We start from the raw sequence: 13479 nt of genomic DNA, 5'->3' as shown, positions 1-13479 counted from the left end.
TATTTATTCTAAACTATTTAATTATGAAGCCTTTGGTAATACCCTTAAGAATGCTACAATGGTAGTTTTAAAAATAAAGTGAAAATTATGTGCCAACCTTTTGCTTATATATTTGTATTTCATGTCAATATTTCCAGGAAATGTTCCAGAAATCTCTCACTCCAAGCTATCCACACTATTATAATAGAATGGGCAAGATACAGGCTAGCTCAGCTGACCTTGCCACAACTGAAGTCCTTAGATAGACTATTAATGACTAACTACTGTTCTCAGTTTTGAGGCTGGATGGAGTTTAGGAGGAGTGGTGAAGGCCACCAAGTTACCCTTTTTAGGTGTCCCCTTTCCATATCAGAACTATAGAGTGTTGGCCAATCAGATTAGCCAGCAGCTCTCTGAGGCAAGGCTTAGACTCGACTGAGAGGCAGAAGCCCTGTCTTCAGCCAAATGTCTGCAAGACCGTCCTTATTGGTGCAGATACATTCTCTGCTGATGCATAGAATGGCATGGTGGGAACTCCTGCCTTGTTAAAAAGTTCTGCCCGCGTGTGACAGTCTGGCTTACAAATCTTTTGTTGTTCTAAACTAAAACAATACAAGCAAAATGTCATTTGGATTTTGTTGTGTACATAAAATAAGCCAAAATGGGTAATTACGCATTGTGCAAAGCTATCTGTCCATTCACAAACAACAATTTCCAAGGACACTGTAAATCATCATTTCATGCTGAATTTTATAGCCACTTTTTTCTGACTTTTATGGCCCACAATTTTGCAACTTTATATTTTCACCTGGCATTGGTGCTATGTTAAAATATGAATTTCTGCTTGCCAGACTATTTTATTACAGTAGTAAAAACAATGACTGCAGATGCTGGAAACCAGATTCTGGATCAATGGTGCTGGAAGAGCACAGCAGTTCAGGCAGTATCCGAGGACCTGACCAGGTAGTCACGGAGGGAACGGTCTTTGCGGAAGGCCTCCACAAACCTCCGCATAAACCAAATCATCCGCCGACATTTCCGCCACCTCCAAAAAGACCACACCACCAGGGATATATTTCCCTCCCCACCCCTTTCCGCCTTCCGCAAAGGCCATTCCCTCCGTGACTACCTGGTCAGGTCCACGCCCCCCTACGACCCACCCTCCCATCCTGGCACTTGCCCCTGCCACCGCAGTAACTGTAAAACCTGTGCCCACACCTCCTCCCTCACCTCTATCCAAGGCCCTAAAGGAGCCTTCCATATCCATCAAAATTTTACCTGCACATCCACTAATATCATTTATTGTATCCGTTGCTCCCGATGCAGTCTCCTCTACATTGGGGTGACTGGGCGCCTCCTAGCAGAGCGCTTTAGGGAACATCTCCGAGACACCCGCACCAATCAACCAAACCGCCCTGTGGCCCAACATTTCAACTCCCCCCTCCCACTCTGCCGAGGACATGGAGGTCCTGGGCCTCCTTCACCGCCGTTCCCTCACCACCAGACGCCTGGAGGAAGAACGCCTCATCTTCCACCTCGGAACACTTCAACCCCAGGGCATCAATGTGGACTTCAACAGCTTCCTCATTTCCCCTTCCCCCACCTCATCCTAGTTTCAAACTTCCAGTCCCCTTGACTTGTCCGGACTTGTCCGACCTGCCTAGCTCCTTTTCCACCTATCCACTCCACCCTCTCCTCCCTGACCTATCACCTTCATCTCCTCCCCCACTCACCCATTGTACTCTATGCTACTCTCTCCCCACCCCCAGCCTCCCCTAGCTTATCTCTCCACGCTTCAGGCTCTCTGCCTTTATTCCTGATGAAGGGCTTTTGCCCGAAACGTCGATTTTGCTGAAGCTCCTCGGATGCTGCCTGAACTGCTGTGTTTTATTACAGTGTCACTTGAGTAATGTGCTATGAATAAAAAAAAAAATCCTGCCTTTTTATATGTTTTAGTTATACAGGGTTTTGATGAGACCACATCTTGCAACATGAGCAGTTTTAGTCTTTTTACCCAAGGAAGGATATAACTGTATTGGAAGTTGGTCATGGAACGAGGGGGCTGCTTATCAGATGGTTGGACAGGCTGGGCTCCATTCCAGTTTTGGATACTAAAGGATGAATTGAAGTGTATAAGGTCCTGAATACTCTTGATAAGTGGATGTGGACAGGAATTTTCCTCTTGTAGTGAGCCCAGAACTGGAGGACTCTGCTTTAAAATTTGGTCATGATTTGGGGGAGCTGGTGTTGGACTGGGGTGGACAAAGTTAAAAATCACACAACACCAGGTTCTAGTCCAACAGGTTTTTTTGGAAGCATCAGTACCTGATGAAGAAGCAGCACTATTCCATTTATGGGAGTTTTTCTAGGTGTTTTATGAAAATATGTTTGCCAATATTTAAATGATTTCAGAAATTAGAATGAGTGTACTCTCAACGTACTTTGCACTTAATGGTTTAAAAACCATCCACAATTTTTTTTTTTACTATTCTGAAGGTAAGAAAACAAATCTATAAATGTTAGAAGTTTGAAGTAAAATACAAGGACAAGTATGTTCAAAGTCTGTGTCAGCATCTGTAAAGGGGGAAGAAAATATTATAACAGCTTTGTGTGTGAACCCTTTGTCAGACCATAAATTGTTTCTTTGCCTCTATACTGGTATTCACTCACCTGAAGTGTATTTCCATAATTTTCTAGTTTCCTTATAATACAATGTGCAGAATTATGTCATCAGCTTTCATAATGAATTGGCTGCAGAAAACCTAGAGGAAAATAACCCAGGATGGTATTCATTATTTTCCAAATCAGACCCAGGGAAAGTTGGGAGATGGTAATATGAGGTGCACATGTACAATTAACTGGTGTCCTTTATAACCAGTTATAATGCATTTTAGGTTCAATTAGATACGTTCACAAATAGCCACCTCCAAAACTTCAAGCTTGACTTTGTAAGAAAAGAAAATGCATAAGCTTAGGAAATAATTTGACTATAACAGTTCTTCAAATTATTACTTTGAGTGCTCATTCTCCAGGAACCATATGTTCTATGAAGTCCACCATATTGTTAAACTCTGCAATCCCAAGCTTCCTGTTGGATGCAGATGGTACTTTCAGAATTTACTATTTAGCTGATTACATATAACTGCAATTCCTGCAGTATCATCAGAACATACAGGAAACTTTTAAACTTCTGAAGGCTCAAAGCTGGCTAAAAGATTAATAAACAGATAGTGAGTAAACTCGTGTTCATGGATGACTTTTTTTATAGCACATAGTCTGGACAGTGTAAATTTGCTTGTTGACCACTTTGTCCTACCATCCGAAGTCTTAAGAAGGTAATATCTTATATCAGTCACTACCAACAATGCACCTCTTCATTCAGTATAAACATTATGCAATCCTTAGAGTATCCACATCAATAGTGGCCGGGTGCTAGCAAGTGGGACTAGATTGGGTTGGGATATCTGGTCGGCATGGATGGGTTAGACCGAAGGGTCTGTTTCCATGCTGTACATCTCTATGACTCTAATAGCACTGCACTGGTTGAATAAATCAACTATCACCTAATACAGTCAAAGTCCACCAGGCAGTGGTTCTTGTATCATGTTTTTATGGATATGTGACTTGGACAATCTATCAGCATTTCACAAAGCAACTAAATAGAAGCATGCCATTCTCATACTGTGTCTATTTACAACATCAAATAGGCTGGATAGAATGTTAACACTGAGATTCTTGCGAAGTGTTATGTATCTGGCAATGAAAAAAATGTGGTCAGTCATGTGGTTCACATTGAAGATTCATGGACTCCAAAGACAGTGCTCCATAGCCAGCTGAGCAGAAGAATCCACAGCACTGACCATCCCAAACTTACTTACAAAGACAATCTGAAAGCCAGAGTCACAGCTTGCAATCTAGTTCCCAGTAATTGAGGAGAAAACCACCTTGGATAGTCACTGTCATCAACTGATTTAGACATTTCACTAGAACAGATAAGTGCCTTCAGGGCAAGGGTAGCAGTACCTCAATCCAACCTTCCAAGAGTAACTTCACACAGACTATTTGCAATCAGTTTTGTAACTCATGACTTGGCTCCTGATTTTTGCCAGGATGGAGAGCATCTTAATTGCGGAAAATATGCTGTCAAACATGCATCTAATTTTCAGAGGGACAAGTTTTAGGGCAGTTTTTAAATGACCAGCTGCCTCCTCTGAAGCTGGATTTTAGAGTCTCCGGTGTCTGAAATCTGGATTAGTCGATTAGACCAGGTAAGAATGTGATTGTTCTCTGTGCATTTGAGTAGATAGGGTAACCCTGTGGATACAGTCCCAGCCTACCTTAGGGGTGGGAGGCATGGATCCTATCAGAGGTAAAGACTAATCTGTTAGCTGTGGGGAAGATTGTCTACAAACCGAGTATTTAAGCATGTTTTAATGTGAATAAAAGTTCTCTGAGCTATTCAACCTGTTGAGATCTGTGGAAGTGTCTAAAAATCTCAAAATTAATTTATGAACCAGAATGCTTTTCTCAAATGTAGTGTATTCTTCAATATACAAATTTAATTAATAGAACCTTTTTTTTCTCACAACCACCTTGGTATTTGAGAAGTTTTATTTTAAATTCATTCATGGGTCGCTAGGCTAGCGTTTATTGTCCCTGAGAAACTGGTGGTGATCTGCCTTGAATTGCTGTTGTACTTAGGATATAGGGACACCCATGGTGCTTATAGAGTCATACAACACAGAAACGTTGTTCCAAGATTTTGATCCAATAACACTAAAAGAAGAAACAACACAGTTCCAATTCAGGATAATGGGTGGTTTAGAGGAGAATTTGCAGATTTTTATTAGGTATTACCATGTATCTGCTGCCTTTGTTCTTCTAGATGGCAGAGGTCACAGGCTGCTATCCAAAGAGGCTTGGTGAATAAAAGCAAAATACTGCAGATTCTGGAAATCTGAAACAAACACAGAATGCTGGAGAAACTCACCAGGTCTGGCAGCATCTGTGGAGCAAGAAATAAAGGTAACATTTTGAGTCTGGTATGATCTCTTCAAAACTGGTGAATATTTGGATGCACTTAGGCACCAAGTTTACATTAGGGTGTGAAAGGCTATGAGGGATGGATAAAGGGTGGGGAGCATTGTTTAGGCATTGGGAGAATGTTGGAAGAAAGTTTTATAAACTTCCTTTAAGAGATATAATGTACCCTTTTGAATCTGGTCCAAAGACATTTCAGTGGAGATAAGATACTCTTTGAGATTGCAAAAACAGACTTGTTCCTAAAAAGTGAATAACCTCATCTGAACTTGAAAAATTGGCAAGAAACTGTCCAAAAAAGATTACTTTTTTAAGTAAAAAGTCAATGGTATGTATTTGATAGTACCTATTTATTTAAAATCATTAAAGAATTTGTGCTACATGACTGTTTTCCCAATCATTTTAACAACAGGGTCCCTATTGAGTATTGCTGGACAGCTGCATCTGCTTATTGAATGGAAATGTTAGTTGACTGAAGGTTGTATTTTATTTACGTAAAGGATTTGTTTGATATATTGAATTTTTTGAGTTAATGAGAGTTTCCTTTTTTTTCATAGTGACTTCATCAACAGAAACGTTGACAGGATGCTTTCTGGTTAATGCTCATGTTGGAGAATGGGTGAGTTGGCATGTACAGAAAAGAGGAAAGAGTGATGGGGGTGGTGGAATCTTAGGTCTGCAGATGCTGGAGATCAAAGTTGAAACTTTATTGCTGGAACAGCACAGCAGGTCAGGCAGCATCCAGGGAACAGGAGATTCGACGTTTCGGGCACAGGCCCTTCTTCAGGAATGAGCAGAGAGTGTTCAGCAGGAGAAGATAAAAGGTAGGGAGGAGGGACTTGGACCTGGGGTGTGCAGTGAGAGAGGGACTCACTGAAATCTTTGTAGAGAGAGGCAGAGAGCTTCTTCAAGGAAGGCATCCTTGTAAGAGGATTCGCAGTAGGTTGAAATCTTCGAGGAGAAAGTGAGGTCTGCAGATGCTGGAGATCAAAGTTGAAACTTTATTGCTGGAACAGCACAGCAGGTCAGGCAGCATCCAGGGAACAGGAGATTCGACGTTTCGGGCACAGGCCCTTCTTCTCCTGCTGAACACTCTCTGCTCATTCCTGAAGAAGGGCCTGTGCCCGAAACGTCGAATCTCCTGTTCACTGGATGCTGCCTGACCTGCTGTGCTGTTCCAGCAATAATGTTTCAACAACTGGTGGAATCTTAATTGGCATGGTTTAAAGGTTATGAAGGGTCGTGGACATGATTTGGGACAACGAAGGTGGAAGGGACAGTAAAATGGGTTGATTGGCATTGGATAGCAGAGGGCACCCTGGTACATGGATTGTTTGGTGTGGGGTCACGAGGGGCCTGGGGTTGGATATAGTTTGGCTCAGATGGAGCATAAAGAGTGAAGGAGTGAGAGCAGAAGGGAAGTTTACTATTTTAATCTTTGTTTTTAAACTTTGAAAAGTTTCAGAGTCCCCAGGCAAACTTCTGGTCAGTCTGCCTCAGGAATTGGGCAACCTCTTCCCAGGTCACCAAGACTTACTCCTGACCCATTGTGCACCTCCTTCTTTTCTGCTCTGTCTTAAATAGGGAATCACTTATTTTTAAACTGTGTCTCCAATTGTAGATTCTCCTACAAAAGGAAACATCCTCTCCACATCTACGCTGTCAAGACCCCTCATTATCTCATATATTTCAATCAAGTTACCACTTTCCCTTTCCAAATCCAGCAGATACAAGCCTAGCCTATCCAATCTTTCCTCAAGATATCCACCTCATTCCAGTATTAATCTAGTAAACCTTCTTTGAACAACTTCCAAAATATTTGTACCTTGCTTAAAGAAGGAGAATCAATACTGTTCAGAGTACTTCACATGTGCTCCTGTACACAATGAGGCATAACAGCCCTCTTTTCATTTTTGATTTCCCTTACAATAAACAATAACAATTCTGAACACTATTAATTACTTGCTCTACTTGCATACAAATCTTCCTCGGCCATGCACAGACCCTCTGCTTCTCAGTGTTTTGCAATCACTCATAACTTATAGAATGCTTATTTATTGTCCCTGCCAAAATGGACAATTTCATATTTTTCTCAATTTGCCCATTCACTTAACCTCTCTATATCCCTTTTGTGACCTGCTTATGTCCTTTTCACAACTTACTTTCCTATCTTTCTTTTTCTCATCAGTAAATTTAGAAATGGTACCTTCTGCCCCTTCATCCACATCATTATATAAAGTGTAAATCATTGAAGCTGGCAAGACAGGTTGAAACAGTATTAAAGAGGCACACACAATCCAAAGATTTGTAAGTAGAGTCAGACTACAAAAGCAAGCATGTTATAATGAACCTTTATAAAGCATTGGCTCAATTTCAACTGTATTCTTATCTTATACGTGAGAAAGGAAGTGAAGGCTTTAGAGACAATGCAAAGATTCATATTTGTTCTGGGGATGAGGGACTTAAGTTCCATCTTTGGATTGGAGAAGCTGGGTTGCTCTCCTTAGGGAGAAGGAGGATGAAATGAGGTTTGATTGAAGTTTTCAAAGCCCTGAGAGGTCTAGAGAGGGTTGATTTCCCCTTTGGAAAAATCCCAATTGGATCTGTTGATCCAAAATAATTCAATGTTCTTATAGGGGAAAAGGATAATTTAAATGTCAGCATTGACAGAAAGGTCAAGAACCAGCTGAGACAAATTGGAAAATTTGAAATGCATTGGCTGAAAGAGTGACACAGAGATTCATTCCTGGCTTTTAAAAGAGGATTGGATAAGCGCCTCACTTGATGATGGTGCGGGGTTGGGGAGGGGAGGATTATGAAGAAAAAGTGAGATTAGATAAATTGTTCTCGCAGAAATAATGCAGAGATCCAAAATGCAAAATGGCCTCGTGAGCAATAGCCATTTTGTAATTCCGTTTAGAGCAGCCTCATTTGTCTTAAAGGTTAGAGTTTGGGTATTTTTAAAATGTGTATCTGTTTCTACTGGATTTAATATGGCTGAAAAGTATACAGTATAGTAAGATATTGGAAATACAGGTTAATTGCAAATCTTTAAACATAGACAACATGTAGTCCCAAGGAGTACAGATATAATTGCAGATTGAAGGGGATGCTTTTTAAACAAATACAGAGTAAAGTATTGACAGCCTTACCCTGTTTTACAATACGGATTCTTACAAGATGTAGCCAGCGCCTGAAGGCAGGAACCTTGACTGCTCAAATCACCTGTGGATTGACCTTTTTAATACTTTGCCAAGCATATCTCTCTTATCTGGTCATCAATTTGTTCAACAAATTGGCCCATTTCCTGCACCACATTTCTTGGCTCTTTGTTTCCACTTAGATAAATGATGCTTGTTCTTGCCTTTCATTCACTCGCCTTTGCATCTGAAAAATTAATTTTTCACTATTTCTGCATTAACCACCACCATCTTGTTGGTTTCCTGGGAGGATAACTACCTAGTATGACACCCAAATTTATTTTACCCATCGCTCTGGCTGATGGTCTCTATCCAATTTCTTTGAAACATAGTAGATGCAATCATTTCACTTAGTTCTTCCCAAACCGTTATCCATGAACGCAAACATGTTTCTAGTGATGCTGAATTACGTATGTTTTCTCCAGTTCCATTTAGTGTTTACACCATTTACAGTATGGTCGTTTTTATCAGGAAAATCAAAATCAGGTTGGCTACCTGCTGTGCCACGTATCCATTCTTTCTGTAAACATGATTCTGATTTCCCTGTAGTGGTTTTAAAAATTAGAGAAAGCCAAAGATGATAAAGGTTTGTTCAGCCTGTTAAATGTCCCTCTCTAGCACTTCAACTCGGTACAACCTAGCATCCAGCTCCATCGTGAACGCCCTTAAATATAAATGTATACAAGTATGGTACAGGAAAAGACAAGATTGTCCATCTAACCTGTTCCATAAAGTCAAGAGGTTCTTTGCTTACTTGATTCCACGAAGCTTGAGAAAGAGAATGAAATCAGTTCAGAAATACTGCTTAATTAGGGAAAATAAATCGAGTAAATTTCTCTCTGATTCTCCTCTGAGATTGAAATTATTCTTTGAATATTTTTATGATAGTGCTGGATAGATTCTCAGTAAGCAAGGGGATGAGATGATGGTTTTGGGGGTAGTTTGGAATGTCAAGCTCAAATCAGGTAATCAGATCGGTCATGATCTCATTAACCAGCAGGGCAAGTCTCATGGGCCAAATGGCCTACTCTTGTTGCTAACTCCTATGCTCATATTCCGGAATGGCAAATTGATGATAACATACACTATATATTTTGATCTCTCATGTGATGTAATTCTAGTCCAGCTGTCTTGAAGGTAAAGAAACAGCATTCATCGGATAAATGACAACTTGGATCTATGTGTAATATCTTGAGAAAAGAACTGATTAGGAGCTAACTTCTTTCTTTGCATAATTTATGTCCATAACACCTCATTCCTCCAAATCTAATTGAAATAATTTGTCAGTATACACAAAGCCTAGTGCCATATCTACCTTACAACTTCAAACATATCACACCTAGTCCATGGGCAGACCTTTGTAACATCCCACATGGCTAGTTTGGTATCAAGGGGCATTGAATTGGGCATGAAAGTGGTGGGTGGGGACATCTGCCTCTAATCTGAATAATTCATGACCCTGAATGCCTACCTGAGCAGTTCATCTCTAGCAAGATGCAAAACAAGCAAAGCTTGTCACATTTTTACTTGTGGACTCTGAGTGAGGGGATGTCTCATCATAGCAAGGGACCTAGCATCAAGGGGTGGGGTGTGCCACTTGGTGCCGACTCCCTAACCATGATCATTTGCCTTTTCCTGGACCCTATCCCCATCTGAGACTTTGGATGGGTATCATACTGGCAGAAGCTGCAGCCTCCTGAATGGTGTTACTGGGTATTAAAGTGTTTGTAACTCTCAGCAGATAGAGTGTTGAGGAATACGAGTTCTTGATACTGGGAGATAGGTTCAGTAGGCTATCAAGTGTCTGAGTGGCAAAATATGCTGTTGGACCTTCTTAAAAAGAGGTTATAGGAAGTCTCCTATAGGTTTTCCAGTCAAAGACTGTCCTTGCCTTCACAAAGTTCCAATATCTCCTTCTCTAAAGTATGTAAAATCCAGCCCCCTAATCCTCTCCGTGATGTTTTAAACAATAGATGTTACTACCTACTCAAGCCTCATTATAATCAACACAGGAACCAAACCTAGACTCACTGCTCCTCCATGATGACAATCAAAATCTTGTCCTGTAGCATTTTGTCCTTGTACATGAAATATGAATGTAAACAGTAGCCTATTTGTTTTACCAAAGCTTTCCTGAGTTTATCAAGTCCTTTAGTGAATTATAAAGTACGATACCCAAGATCTTTTTCTTTTTCTGTGTACTCCAGTTCTATTCCTTCAAAAGTGTACAGGAGCTAAATATTGGTCCTGTCTACATGCCTACTTTGAACTCCACCAAGTTAAATACCATTTGCACAATACACCCAAGATCTGCATGTGGTTGTACAAAACACTTGCTCAAATCTTCGTCTCATCTGTAGTACTGCAGATCAAGCCATTCACATCTCAGAGCAGGTAATTAACATAAAGAGTAGAATAAAGTCAGTAAGAGCAATCATTCGGAAACAGCAATCCTTCAGAAACAGCAATGATACATTCTGTGAGATTCACAGCTGTCAATAAATTTTTGTCTATGAATACGAAGCCAGTTCTTAATCCACTGCAGTATCTTCCCACTGATCAGACTGGGATTCTAGCTCTTGGGGTAAGCCATTGTAATATACTTTAGCAAATGTCTTCTGTAAATCCAGTTGAAAAATGTCTGTTGTAATACACTGATTCAGAAAGGTAGTAACATCTTAAGACACAGCCAGCTTGTCCAGAAACAAAAACAGAAATTTCTGGAGAAACTCAGCAGGTTTGGCAGCATCTGTGGAGAGAAATCACAATTAATGTTTTGGATCAAGTGCCCCTTCTTCAGAATTTGTCACTGGTTCCAAAACATTAACTCTGATTTCTGTCTACAGATGCTGCCAGATCTTCTGAGTGTTTCCCAGCATTTTCTGGTTTTATTTCTGATTTCCAGCACATGCAGTTCCTTCAGTTTCTTTTCCAGGAGCTGTGTTGGGTGTCATAAAGGTGTCAAAGAAGAGTGCCCTTCTCTGTCTATGCAATATTATATAGCATCTCATATAATCCCTTTAAGCAGATTATCCAATTGCTGTTTAGTGTTTTGTATACTTCAAGCAATTCTTTTCAACCACAGTTGTTGAACTAGAAAGCTTTTTAAAACTTTGTGCATGCTTTATTCCTTTAAATTTGCCTTTATTTTCTTTCCAATGTGTTTTGAAGTGTCATGGTGTGAAGTTCACACAGTAATCTCAATAGCATTTGTTGTGTAAGCACTTTAGAATCCTGGGGCAATCATGTGATAATGTCCTGGAGCTGTTCCTTACTAGCACCATGAGAGTGGGGTGACTGGAAATAAAAGAGTAAGCAGAGAAGGATGTAGAATAGACCAACTGGCATTATGTATAAAGCAAAGTGCAAAAGAAACTCAGCAGGCTTGGTAGCAAAACTGATGAGAGAAACAGAGTTAATGTTTCAAGTCAAATGATTCTACAGAAGAGAGTTCTGAAGAAGAGTCCTATTGGACTCAAAATGTTAATCCTTTTCTATCCCTACAGATGTAGACAGACCTGCTGAGTTTCTCCAGAACTTTGTTTTTATTTCAAATCTCCACTTCCACAGTAGTTTGCTTTTATTTGAGAGTTTATGGAATGGTCTTTCAACAATGTAAGCCTGATATCTTTCTGATTACCATCTATTGTCATAACGTGTCGTGTTAAAGAAGCCGAAGCTTGAAGATTGTTCTTGATCTTGGCTTCTACTTGACTGTCCTGAACTGAACTCTCATTCTCGAATGTGGGCATTAAAAACTACACGACAGTAGAACATCCAATCACAGCCTTTCAAAACTTTAAAGACTCAAGTATTCTATTGAAGACGTATATTCTATCCTGGGGATTTCTAGCATTGTGGAAGGGGGTTAGATTAATGTCCTAAATGTTGAAACATGTCATTTATACAAAAATAGAGACTCAAATGATCACAACATGTTTATTCCCTATACATAAAGAAATCAAACCTGTTCTACACAAATGAGCAATTCTCATTTGCTGTTATCGTTGCCTCTTTTCAGCCTGACGAAGGGTTTATGCCCGAAATGTCAATTCTCATACTCCTTGGATGCTGCCTGACCTGCTGTGCTTTACCACCAGTACATTCTCGACTCTGATCTCTAGCACCTGCAGTATTCAGTTTCTCCTCTTTTCAGCCTTGTCCAGTTTGCTCTATTGTGTTCTGCTGGTTTAGAGTGGTACTGGAAAAGCACAGCCTTTCCCTTGTTAGTATAGTGGTTAGTATCCCTGCCTGTCACGCGGGAGACCGGAGTTCAATTCCCTGACGGGGAGATTTTTACTTGGATTTCTATTGTTTTCAGCTGCCAACTCCCTGCATACGAGTAAATTGTCTACTCCTGTTATGATTCATCATTTCTTCTTGTTGCTCACTTTCCACTAATACACATGTTTTTCCTTTTATGGCAGCTTTTACAAGTGTCTGTTGCAGAATATACATACCACTGCTGCTTCATTTTGGGGTGTTGACTGAGGATAGCCCATAGTTAGTTAACCTTTTCACTTCTACTGCATATTCTGGAATGTATAACAGTTAACACTGAAGATAGTGTGGATGTCAGTTGACCTCTGCATTATATTTATGATTTCATGTTACTAAGTTTACCACAGCCCATACACAATGAGGTCTTTCAGTGCAAAGTGGATACAGCCTCATCATACCATCTTAATAAAAAGAATTCTAGCCTCATGTGATATTTAAGACTGGAGGGTTTAAAGGCTTTCTTCTATTTTTATGCAGGCAGGTTGATCAGATTAAGTGTTGGGATAATCAGTTATTGTTTGCTGAAAAATCAAACATATTAACAAGATTCAGACTGACATGCTGACAAACAGACAGAATCAAACTGGGAAACAGAGTTCAGGGTCAGAAATTTGTGAACTTCAAGTTGACTCCAGATGACCTTAATGTGACTAATCAGAAGTAAAGAAGCTAAACTCATGCTATTCCTTAAGCTTCACTGGAACATGCAGCAAGCGAAGGAATTGCAGCTGTATAAGACATTTGGACTGAAAGGGTTAACTTGGTTGCTTTGGAATAGAGCTTAAAAATGTGTTGCTGGAAAAGCGCAGCAGGTCAGGCAGCATCAAAGGAGAAGGAGAATCGACGTTTCGGGCATAAGCCCTTCTTCAGGAAATGGTTTCCTGAAGAAGGGCTTATGCCCGAAACGTCGATTCTCCTTCTCCTTTGATGCTGCCTGACCTGCTGCACTTTTCCAGCAACATATTTTTAAGCTCTGATC

At 40.3% G+C, this 13479-nt stretch overlaps 1 long non-coding RNA gene across 1 annotated transcript in view; it reads left to right on the top strand.

Moving 5' to 3' along the window:
- Positions 1-4887: 4887 nt before the first annotated feature.
- The window catches only part of LOC122555907 (uncharacterized), a 70108-nt gene continuing 61516 nt past the window's right edge, over positions 4888-13479 (top strand). Inside the window, exons 1-2 of the long non-coding RNA XR_015759193.1 lie at positions 4888-5004; positions 5577-5638. This is a non-coding gene — a long non-coding RNA (uncharacterized LOC122555907). The remainder of the gene's footprint in view (positions 5005-5576; positions 5639-13479) is intronic.

This window comes from Chiloscyllium plagiosum, unplaced genomic scaffold (assembly GCF_037043375.1).
Source record: "Chiloscyllium plagiosum isolate Xiang-an unplaced genomic scaffold, Cpla_swu_hap1 HiC_scaffold_13, whole genome shotgun sequence".
NCBI lineage: Eukaryota > Metazoa > Chordata > Chondrichthyes > Orectolobiformes > Hemiscylliidae > Chiloscyllium > Chiloscyllium plagiosum.
This window is presented reverse-complemented; position numbering and strand designations above follow the sequence as displayed.